Here is a 12,841-nt window from a genome sequence, read left to right as displayed (position 1 = left end):
ACGTCAGGGGTGTGTGCTTAGCCCACTGCTTCTCTCTCTCTATACCTATGACTGTGTGGCCAGGTATAGCTCAAATGCTGTTTATAAATTTGCTGATGATCCAACCATTGTTGGTAGAATCTCAGATGGAGATGAGAGGGTGTACAGCAGCGAGATATGCTAACTTGTGGAGTGGTGTCACAGCAACAACCTGGCACTCAATATCAGTAAGATGAAAGAGCTGATTGTGGATTTCTGGAAGGGTAAGATCAAGGAAAACATACCAATCCTCACAGTGGAATCAGAATTGGAGACAGTGAGCCATTTCAAGTTCCTGGGTGTCAAGATCTCTGAGCACCTAACCTGCTCCCAACATATCAATGCAAACTCATCAGGAGTTTGAAACATCAACATAAATACTCAAAAACTTCTATAGATGTACCATAGAGAGCATTCTAACAGGCTGCCACACTGTCTGACGTTGGGGGCGGGGGCGTGGTGGTGGATGGCTAATCCACAGGACCAAAAAAAGTTGCAGAGTGTCGTAAATTTAGTCAACTCTATATTGGGTACTAGCCTACTTAGTACCCAGGACATCTTCAAAGAGAGGTATCTCAGAAAGGCAGCGTCCATTATTAAGGACCCCCAGCAACCATTATCATGAAATAGGAGGTACAGAAACCTGAAGGCACACACTCAGTGATTCAGGAACAGCTTCTCCCCCTCTGCCAATCGATTCCTAAATGGACATTGATTTAGAAAAGCATATAATTCAGATAATGGTAGTAGAATCATTTCAAGCATGTATAAGGGATTATCAAATCTTAAACCACATTCGACTTCATACATTAAAACAAAATGTGAGAAGGACGGAGGGATAATTATATCTGAGGTATAGAATGGATAATAATATGGAGGTATCAATGGAAGTGTACCAGTTCACAGAAATGGAGGCAGTTTGGATGGAAAAACTTGAGAAGATATTTTATTATACCTCTCAGAAATCCCATTATGATAGTAACCTCCCTGTTTGCTGGAGAAATTGTGCAAATCAAAATGTAAATCATTATCATATTTTTTGGGGACTGCCCTGTTATCAAAAACTATTGGAGGGGGTTAGACAATGCCCTACAAGACATCTTTAAATGTGAAATACCGTTAGAGAGTAAGACCATATATTTTGGATATATACCTCAAGAATGGTTGAAAAGAGATAAATATTTAATGAATACACTGTTAGTGGCTGGTTAAAAAGACTCCTACTAGGAAATGGTTATCACAGGAGAGCCCAACTTTAAATACATGGATGGAAATTACAATGGACATTTACAAAATGGAGAAGATAACAGCATCTGTTAATCATAAGCTGGAACAATTTGATTCATACTGGGAAAATAGTGTAAGTACATAATGCTTTATAGGCCTGATTTTATTCTCACAAATCAATGAATATGTTGTAAAAAAAAAAATCACTCCCTACTTGTACATAGTTTTTTTCCTTTTGCTTGTTTTCTATAAGTGTATCCCTCAGATAAATACTTTGTAGAGATTTGTGATATATTTGATTATATGATATATATGGACAATGTCTGAAATACATCTTATGGAAATGTTTGTTTGATGAACTTCAGTAAAAAAATAAATTACAAAAAAAAAAGAAAGAGTTGACATAGGATCGGAAGGTACACAATCTTTATGGGTTGAGCTAAGAAATTGCAGGAGTATAAGGACTCTGATGACAGTTATCTACAGGCCTCCAAATAGCTGCAGTGATGTGGACTACAAATTACAACAGGAAATAGAAAAAGCTTTTCAGAAGGGCAGTGTTATGATAATTGTTGGGGATTTTAACATGCGAGTGGATTGGAAAAATCAGGTCGGCACTGGATCTCAAGAGAGAGAATTTGTAGAATGTCTACGAGATGGCTTTTTAGAAATGCTTTTCAGAAGGCATTTGATAAAGTCCCACATAGAAGATTGGTGGGTAAAATCAAAGCTCAGGGCATCGGGGGGAAGGCATTGACAAGGATAGAAAACTGGTTGGCAGATAGAAAACAAAGGGTAGCGGTGAATGGGTGTTTCTCGGAATGGCAGGTGGTGACTAGTGGGGTGTCACAGGGCTCGGTATTGGGACCACAGCTGTTTACCATTTACGTTAACGATTTGGATGAAGGCATAAAAAATAACATCAGCAAATTTGCTGATGATACTAAGCTGGGTGGCAGTGTGACATGTGATGAGGATGTTAGGAGAATTCAGGGTGACTTGGATAGGCTGGGTGAGTGGGCAGATACTTGGCAGATGGCGTTTAATGTGAATAAGTGTGAGGTTATCCACTTTGGGAGTAAGAACAGAAAGGCAGATTATTATCTGAACGGTGTAGAGTTGGGTAAGGGAGAAATACAAAGAGATCTCGGAGTCCTTGTTCATCAGTCACTGAAGGTGAATGAGCAAGTGCAGCAGGCAGTGAAGAAGGCTAATGGAATGTTGGCCTTTATTACAAAGGGAATTGAGTACAAGAGCAAGGAAATCCTCTTGCATTTGTACAGAGCCCTGGTGAGACCACACCTGGAGTATTGTGTACAGTTTTGGTCTCCAGGGTTAAGGAAGGACATCCTGGCTGTAGAGGTGCAGCTTAGATTCACGAGGTTAATTCCTGGGATGTCTGGACTGTCTTACGCAGAGAGATTAGAGAGACTGGGCTTGTACATGCTGGAATTAAGGAGATTGAGAGGGGATCTGATTGAAACATATAAGATTATTAAGGGATTGGACAAGATAGAGGCAGGAAATATTTTCCAGATGCTGGGAGAGTCCAGTACCAGAGGGCATGGTTTGAGAATAAGGGGTAGGTCATTTAGGACAGAATTAAGGAAAAATTTCTTCACCCAGAGAGTTGTGGGGGTCTGGAATGCACTGCCTTGGAAGGTAGTGGAGGCCAATTCTCTGGATGCTTTCAAGAAGGAGCTAGATAGGTATCTTATGGATAGGGGAATCAAGGGATATGGGGACAAGGCAGGAACCGGGTATTGATAGTAATTCATCAGTCATGATCTCAAAATGGTGGTGCAGGCTCGAAGGGCCGAATGGTTTACTTCTGCACCTATTGTCTATTGTCTATAACAGCTTGTTGTTGAGCCCACTAGGGGATCGTCTGTACTGGATTGGGTATCGTGTAATGAACCAGAGGTAATTAGAGAGATGGAAGTGAAAGAACCCTTAGGAGGCAGTGATCACAACATGATTGAGTTCACTGTGAAATTTGAGAAAGAAGCTGAAATCCGATGTGTCGGTATTTCAGTGAAGTAAAGGAAATATGGTTGGCAGACAGGAAGCAAAGAGTGGGAGTTGGTTGGCAGACAGGAAGCAAAGAGTGGGAGTAAACGGGACCTTTTCAGAATGGCAGGCAGTGACTAGTGGGGTACTGCAAGGCTCAGTGCTGGGACCCCAGTTGTTTACAATATATATTAATGATTTAGACGAGGGAATTAAATGCAGCATCTCCAAATTTGCGGATGACACGAAGCTGGGCAGCGGTGTTTGCTGTGAGGAGGATGCTAAGTGGATGCAGGGTGGCTTGGATAGGTTAGGTCAGTGGGCAAATTCATGGTTGATGCAATTTAATATGGATAAATGTGAGGTTATCCACTTTGGTTGCAAGAACAGGAAAACAGATTACTATCTGAATGGAGGCCGATTAGGAAAAGGGGAGGTGCAACGAGACCTGGGTGTCATTGTACACCAGTCATTGAAGGTGGGCATGCAGGTACAGCAGGCGGTGAAAAAGGCAAATGTTATGTTGGCTTTCATAGCAAAAGGATTTGAGTACAGGAGCAGGGAGGTTCTACTGTAGTTGTACAAGGCCTTGGTGAGACCGCACGTAGAGTATTGTGTGCAGTTTTGGTCCCATAATCTGAGGAAAGACATTCTTGCCATAGAGGGAATACAAAGAAGGTTCACCAGATTGATTCCTGGGATGGCAGGACTTTCATATGAAGAAAGACTGGATCGACTAGGCTTATACTCACTGGAATTTAGAAGATTGAGGGGGGATCTTATTGAAACGTATAAAATTCTAAAGGGATTGGACAGGCTAGATGCAGGAAGATTGTTTCTGATGTTGGAGAAGTCCAGAACGAGGGGTCACAGTTTAAGAATAAAGGGGGAGCCTTTTAGGACCGAGATGAGAAAAAACTTCTTCACACAGAGAGTGGTGAATCTGTGGAATTCTCTGCCACAGGAAACAGTTGAGGCCGGTTCATTGGCTATTTTTAAGAGGAAGTTAGATATGGCCCTTGTGGCTAAAGGGATCAGGGGGTATGGAGAGAAAGCAGGTACAGAGTTCTGAGTTGGATGATTAGCCATGATCATACTGAATGGCGGTGCAGGCTCGAAGGGCCGAATGGCCTACTCCTGCACCTATTTTCTATGTTTCTATGTTTCTAAGTTACAGTGGCATGAGAGAGGAACTAGCCAAAGTTGACTGGAAAGGAACACTAACAGGAAGGACCGCAGAGCAGCAGTGGCTGGAGTTAATGCGAGCAGTGAGGAAGGTGCAAGAACAGATATTTTCCAAAGAAAAAGAAATTTTCAAATGGAAAAAGGATGCAACTGTGGCTGACAAGAGAAGTCAAAGCCAAAGTAAAAGCAAAGCAGAGGGCATACAAGGAAGCAAAACTTAGTGGAAAGACAAAGGATTGGGAAGTTTTTAAAAGCTTACAAAAGGAAACTAAGAAGGTCATTAAGAGGGAAAAGATGAACTATGAAAGGAAGCGAGCAAATAATATCAAAGAGGATACTAAAAGCTTTTTCAAGAAAATAAAGAGTAAAAGACAGGTGAGAGTAGATATAGGACTGATAGAAAACGGTGCTGGAGAAATTGTAATGAGAGATAAGGAGATGGCGGAGGAACTGAACGAGTATTTTGCATCAGTCTTCACTGGAGGAAGACCAGCAATATACCAGACATTCAAGGGTGTCAGGGAAGAGAAGTATGCACAGTCACAATTACGACAGAGAACGTACTCAGGAAGCTGAATAGTCTAAGGGTTGATAAATCTCCTGGACCAGATGGAATGCACCCTCGTTTTCTGAAGGAAGTAGTAGCGGAGATTGCGGAGGCATTAGCAATGATCTTTCAAAAGTCAATAGATTCTGGCCTGGTTCCAGAGGACTGGAAGATTGCAAATGTCACTCCGCTATTTAAGAAGGGGGCATGGAAGCAAAAAGGAAATTATAGACCTGTTAGCTTGACATCGGTGGTTGGGAAGTTGTTGGAGTCGAATGTCAAGGATGAGGTTACGGAGTAGCTGGAGGCATATGACAAGATAGGCAGAACTCAGCATGGTTTCCTTGAAGGAAAATCCTGCCTGACAAACCTAGTGCAATTTTTTGAGGAAATTACAAGTAGGCTAGACAAGGGAGATGTAGTGGATGTTGTGTATTTGGATTTTCAGAATGCCTTTGACAAGGTGCCACACATGAGGCTGCTAAACAAGATAAGAGCCCATGGAATTACAGGAAAGTTACATACGTGGATAGACTGTTGGTTGATTGGCAGGAAACAGAGAATGGGAATGAATGGGTGTTCCGCAGGGGTCCATGTTGGGGCCGCTTCTTTTTCCATTGTATATCAACAATTTGGATTATGGAATAGCTGGCTTTGTGGCTAAGTTTGCTGATGATACAAAGATAGGTGGAGGGGCCGGTAGTGTTGAGGAAACAGAGAGTCTGCAGAGAGCCTTGGATAGATTGGGGGAATGGGCAAAGAAGTGGCAAATGAATTACAATAACAGAAAATGTACGGTCATGCACTTTGGTAGAAGAAATAAATGGGCAGACTATTATTTAAATGGGGAGAGAATTCAAAGTTCTGAGATGCAACAGGACTTGGGAGTTCTCGTGCAGGATACCCTTAAGGTTAACCTCCAGGTTGAGTCAGTGGTGAAGAAGGCGAATGCAATGTTGGCATTCATTTCTAGGGGAATAGAGTATAGGAGCAGGGATGTGATGTTGAGGCTCTATAAGGCACTGGTAAGACCTCACTTGGAATACTGTGTGCAGTTTTCGGCTCTTATTTAAGAAAGGATGTGCTGACGTTGGAGAAGGTTCAGAGAAGATTCACTAGAATGATTCCAGGAATGAGAGGGTTAACATATGAGGAACGTTTGACCGCTCTTGGACTGTACTCCTTGGAGTTTAAAAGAATGAGCGGGGACCTCAGAAACCTTTCGAATTTTGAAAGGCATGAACAGAGTGGATGTGGCAAAGTTGTTTCCCATGGTGGGGGAGTCTAGTACGAGAGGACTTGACTTGAGGATTGCAGGGCGCCCATTCAGAATGGAGATGCGAAAATTTTTTTTAGCCAGATGGTGGTGTATCTGTGGAATTTGTTGCCACGGGTGGTATCTGAGTAGTCAGGGCATCAAAGGTTATGGTGAGAAGGCGGGGGAATGGGACTAAAGGGGAGATTGGATCAGCTCATGATGAAATGGCGGAGCAGACTTGATGGGCCAAATGGCCGATTTCTGTTCCTTTGTCTTATGGTTTTATGGGATGCAATACCCACTTGTTGTATCTGTAGGCAGGTGAAGTCACTGCAGTGATGAGGGAACTAAGATGGGATGAATGGCTTCTCTCAGTTTTATCAACTCCAGACACTTCATTGTCTCATTGTCTTTGTTTTTAATTAATACAATTTCAAATCATGAAATAAACTCCAGCGGAATAATGAAAGAAATGCTACAGGCAATGATTTCCGTAATGTCTGACTTACAAAATATAACAGAACAAGACACTGAGCCCACCCTCCACCACAATCACCCCCCACATCAAATTCTTGCTCCTTAACAATAATATCCATTTCCTCACCTCCCTCTTCTCCTTCACTAACAAAACTCCCAACCCCTGTTCCCCATTCCCAAGGCTTAATGCTGCCTTCCTCTCCCCTCTTGTATACCCCCTCCAGCGTCACATATCCTGCCATTTTCCCAATGTATCATCCACTGCTGTCCCTCCGGCCACCTAACCGGCTCTGTGCCCCCATTTCCCATCTGGCATCCCCGGTGCATCTAGAGGTTTATATTCTGAAATGAGCAGTTGCAGTGCAGTAGCCTCAGATTGCCGAGTGAGTGAGATGGAGACTCCATTTCCAAACATCGCAGCCACACAGGGATCTCTTGTCTGAATGTGGGGCGTGTATCTGCTGGTCACTGCTGAACCTGAAATACAGACAGGAGAGTATGATATTGTGTGTGACAAGGTGCAGCACAGACCTTAACCTGTGAGGACAGGTGAACGAAATAACAGACGGTCTGTCCTCATTGCACGAGATGGAATCCCATGAAGAGATGTCTGTCATTATTCTCCGAGGTCACTCCAAAACAAAAATATGAATACCAGTTCAGACCTTTAGGGTGATCCACCGTTGGGCTAATGTTTCTGTTCCTGAGTAAAACCATAAGATAAAATATAGGAGCAGAATTATGCTATTTCGGCAATGCAATTGCTGTACCACTTAGACAAATTGGAAGAATGGGCAAAAAGTGGCAGATGAATTACAATCTTGGGAAATGTATGATAATTCATTTTAGCAAAAGGAGCAACAGTGCAGACTATTATCGAAATGGGAAGAAGGTTCAAACATCAGAGGTGCAAAGTGACTTAGGAGTCCTTGTGTGAGACTCCCAGAAGGTTAATTTACAGGTCGAGTCTGTGGTGAAGAAAGCAAATGGAATGTTGGCATTTATTTCAAGGGGAATAGAGTATAAAAGCAAGGAGAAAATGTGAGGCTTCATAAGACACTAATCAGGCCACACGGAGTACTGTCATCAGTTTTGAGCCCAATATCTCAGAAAGGATGTGATTTCATTGGAGAGAGTCCAGAGGAGGTTCATGAGGATGATTCCAGGAATGAAGGGTTTAACGTTTGAGAAGCATATGGCAGCTTTGGGCCTGCACTCACTGGAGTTTAGAATAATGTGGGGCAATCTTATTCAAACCTACCGAATGTTGAAAAGAATAGATAGGATGGATATGCAGTCGATGTTTCCTCTGGTGGGGGTATCTGGAACAAGACAGTACAGCCTCAAAATTGAGGGGCAATCTTTTAGAACAAAGGTAAGGAATGATTTTTTTAGCCTGAGAATGCTGAATCTGTGGAATGCTCTGCCACAAACTGTAGTGGAGGCTAAATCGTGGATATACTTAAGGTGGAAATTAATAGTTTCCTAATCGGTCAGGGCATCAAAGAATATGGTGAGAAGGCAGGTGTATGGGGTTGAGTGGAGTCCGGGATCAGCCATGATGGAATGGCAGGACGGCATTGATGGGCGGAATGGCCTAATACCACTCCTGTCTCATGGTCTTACATCTGATGTGGACTTGCCAGAGAAAAGGTGTTCCCAAATTAATGCTTGTTCCTGTCTAATGCCCTTGTACATTGCCCCATGTCAATTTAAATCTCTTCCACAAGGACCATACCTATTCTTGTCGATAGCTGTCCTGAAAGTTAACCAGTTGTGGTCATGATTCCTGAACTGTACACCCATTGAAAGGTCAGTCACCTGGCCAGGCTCATTCCCCAAAACCAGGTACAGTATGGTCCCTCCTTTCACTGGACTGTGACACATTGATTTAAGAAACCTACTTAACAGATTCAAACCCATTTGACCCCTTACACTCAGAAGCTCCCAGTTTATATTAGGGAAGCTGAAATTCCCCATGACACCAACCCTATTATTATTACACTTCTCCTTGATCTGATTACATATCTGCTCCTCAATGTCCCAGTGGCTATCAGGAGGTCCATAGTACAATCCCATCAGTGGGATTGCACCCTGCCTATTCCTGAGTTTCACCCAAATGGACTCAGTTTCTGACTCCTCCATTATGTCTCCTCTGAGTGCAGCTGTGATATTGTCCCTGATCAGGAGTGCAACCCCCCCCCCCCACCCCCTTACCTACTCCCCTATCTTTTCTAGAACTCCAAAAACCTGGCACATTAATCACCCATTCCTGCCTGCCGCTCTGTTAACTAAGTTTCAGTAATGGCTACAACACCGTAGTTTCATGTACTGATCCATCACCCTTACCCATAATACTCCCTGCGTAAAAATATACACACCTCAAACTATCCGACCCATCCTACCTGTCATTTCAATTTTGCCTTTCAATACCTTCTCTGACATGTAATTTCTGGTCAGATCCATTCCCTACTGACCTGGGACTCTGGTTCTCAGCCCCCTACAAAACTAATTTAAACTCTCCCAGGTAGCATCAGTAAATCTCACAGCCAGGATATTGATTCCTCTCCAGTTCAACTGCAAACCAGCCCAATCTATCTGCATATTGAAATTCCCAATGACTCTTTTAACACTGCACTGTTGACATGCATTTTCTATCTCTCATTGTAACTTGTAGACCACATCTTTGCTACTGTTCAGAGGTCCGTATGTAACTCCCATCAAGGACTTTACCCTTACTGTTTCTTAGCTCTACCCACAACAATTCTACACCTTCCAATCCTTTGTCACTTCTTTCTAATGATTTGGTTTAATTTTTTCCCAACACAGCTACACCACACCCCCTGCCTACCTCCCTGTCCTTTCAATACAATGTGTATCCTTGGGCATCACCCCAATGTTCATCACCCTTCTCAATTTTGTCCCCCTTTTACATTTCAACTTATCCCATTGACTGCAATTTTGCCCTATCATCAGCCTTTGCTTGCTAGCAGACTCACTACACACTGCCTCTGTTGTTAAACCAACGACTGGAAGCTCAGCCCTATCACTCCATTTCCCATCCCCTGTCAAATTAGTTCAAACCCTTCTGAACAGCTCTAGCAAAGCTGCCCACAAAGATATTTATCTTCCTTGGATTCACATGCAACCCGTGAATATTCTTCCACCTTTTCCTTATCAAGACCCAGACGACCCAACATATAACCCAACATATGCCTTCAGAGAAGGCACAACAGCTGTTATATTTGTTTAGGAGCTTGAGGAGATTTGGTGTGTCACCGTGGAGAGCAGTCTCACTGCACACTGCCTCTGTTTGTAAACCAACGACAGAATATTATTTACTATCATAATAAATGATATATTTTCCAATAGAAATAATAGTATTGGAATATCATTATTTGTGGATGATGGAGCAATGTGGAAAAGGGGTGGGATGTGCAATTTATAACATGGAAACTTCAAGAAGCAAAAGTTAAGGTGGAAGATTTGGCATGAAAATGAGAATTCAGATTTTCAGCAGAGAAATCCAAAATAATGTTTTTCTCTAGGAAGAGGACAGAACAACACTTGAAACTAAAACTTTATGGTATGGAATTAGAAAGTGTGGATACATTCCAATTTTTAGGAATTTGGTTTAATAAAAGACTCACATGGTCAACACATATTAAAGAAATAATAACCAAAAGTAAGGAAGTGCTAAATGTTATGAGGTGTTTAACAAGAAAGGAATGGGGAGCTGGTAGGAATCCCTTGAAAGCAATATATATATAGGATTAATAAGATCAATACTGGACTATGGAAGTATGGTATATAGATCAGCATCACACTGTGTGCTCAATAAACTGGATATCATTCAAAGTCAAGCATTAAGGTTAATCAGTGGGGCAATAAGGACAACACCAGTGGTGGCAATGCAGGTGGAGTTTGGAGAGACACCTCTGGTACTGAGAAGAACTTAGCTTGTGTTAACATATTGGGTAAACCTCCCAGGGCCTGGAGAACATCATCCAAGTAAACAGCTTTTAGATCCATGCTGGGAAAAGGAAATTCTGAAGTTTTGCATGGACTATTGAAGGAAAAGCAGGAAGGACCAAGAATTAGTAATAAGGCAGTGAGTGATACAGTGTCTTTTACTGGGCTGCCTCCATGACTGTGTGAAGCACCAGAGGTGGATCCTAAATTATTCAGAAAGAGATAGAAAAATAGAGAAGTGATTTTATATCAAGTTATAGTTGAAGCCCATGTAAATAATGATCATTATGTACTGTATATTTACAAATGCAAACAAGTGCTTCAAAAATGGCAATGGTAGATTAGGGGTAGGATTGGTAGTGCCTGATTTGAACATGAAAAAGCAGGTGAGGAAAAATGATGATTTCTCAGTGTATACAGGGGAAATGACAGCTGGACTATTCACTTTGCAGTGGGTGGAGGAGGTAAGACCGATGAGATTGTAATATTGTCTGATTCAAGGACAACAATCAGGACTCAAAAAGATTTACGTTTTGAGGCAAGATGAGACATTGTAAGTAAGGTAATGCAAACCTTATTTCGACCACATAATAATGTCCAGAAAGAAATGGGATAGTTGAGGAATGCAGGAAAGAGCAGGAGGTGATAACATCAGGATTGAGTTTTGGGCACAGAGTTAAAAGTACATTGTTTTTAATGAAGAAACACAATACAGGGAGTTGTGAATATTGTAATCAACAAGACATAATCAAGAGAGGGGTTGGTTGATTTTCGAGTTATCACAGAATAAAATAAAATTTAAAATTAACAGCATTTTGCAGAAAGGCCTGCAGGATTATTGCTTTAAATAAATAGTGCAGTTCCTTACGAACACAGGTCTTTTTATAAATTTGATACAAATATAAATATGGGGTCAAATTTAAAAATGTGTGTCATGATATGTTGACCCACACTCCGGTTCTGTAGTGCTGATAATGCACCTTAAAGTTTTTTACCAACTGCCATAAAAACCTCAGAACATTATCAACTAGTGAAAAGCCCAGATGGGGTTGATGTGGAGAGGATGTTGGCGAGAGTGTCAGGATGTAAGTATACACAGGCCATTCCCGCTATAGGCTGTTTGCAGAGGGAAGACAGAGAAGGGAAACACCAGAGAAAAAGTCAGGCAGACACAGTAAACCAGACCTCCCACCTATCTGTTTCTGTCCTTGCTGCCATCGGTTAAAATGCCCATCTTACATCTGGCTAGAGAAATGCAGACTATCTACCTCTATTGGTTGAAGGTCTGCAGGTTCCCACTCTCTCTTTTTATCTATCATTGGTTTGCACGCAGATCCAACATATGGCTTGCCTTACCAGTGTTCATGTTTTTTAAAGTTGGGGGTTGAATCACATGAAAATTTTTCAGAAAGGTTCAGTTCCTCAGCACAGACTCATCCTGCAAATTAACCATCAGGGAATCCTGCACAAGGGTTCGCAAATCCCTTTGCTCCTCAGAGTTTTGTATTTTTTGTCCATTTAGAAAAGAGTCAACCATTTCATTTCTTTTACCAAAGAGTATAACCATACACTTTCCAACATTGTATTCCATCTGCCTCATCTTTGCCCATTCTCCTAATCTATTTAACTGTTTCTGTATCATCTCTACTTCCTCAAAACTACCTGCCCCTCGACCTACCTTCATATTGTCTGCAAACTTTCCAACAGAGCCATAAAGTCCAACATCCAAATCACTGACATAATATAAAAAGATATAATCTTTCTGAATGTGGTGGTGTGCACCATCTAGTCCATGTGACTTATCTACCTTCAGACCTTTCAATTTCTCAAGAATCTTCTCTGTAGTCATGATAGCTTCACACACTTCATTTGCCCAACACCTGGAACTTCTACCAGACTGCTAGTGTCTTCCTCACTGATGCAAGATATTTATTCACTGTGTCCACCATTTTCTTGTCCCGCATTATTACCTATCCAGCATTGTTTTCCAGTTGTCCGATACCCACTCTTGCCTCTCTTTTACATTTTATGTATCTGAAGCAACATTTGGTGTTCTCTTTAATATTGTTGAGTAGCTTCTTTAGTATTCCATCTTATTCTTCTTACTGACCGTTTTAGTTGCCTTCTGTTGGTTTTAAATGTGTCTC

Source organism: Hemitrygon akajei, chromosome 25 (assembly GCF_048418815.1).
Source record: "Hemitrygon akajei chromosome 25, sHemAka1.3, whole genome shotgun sequence".
NCBI classification, from domain to species: domain Eukaryota; kingdom Metazoa; phylum Chordata; class Chondrichthyes; order Myliobatiformes; family Dasyatidae; genus Hemitrygon; species Hemitrygon akajei.
This window is presented reverse-complemented; position numbering follows the sequence as displayed.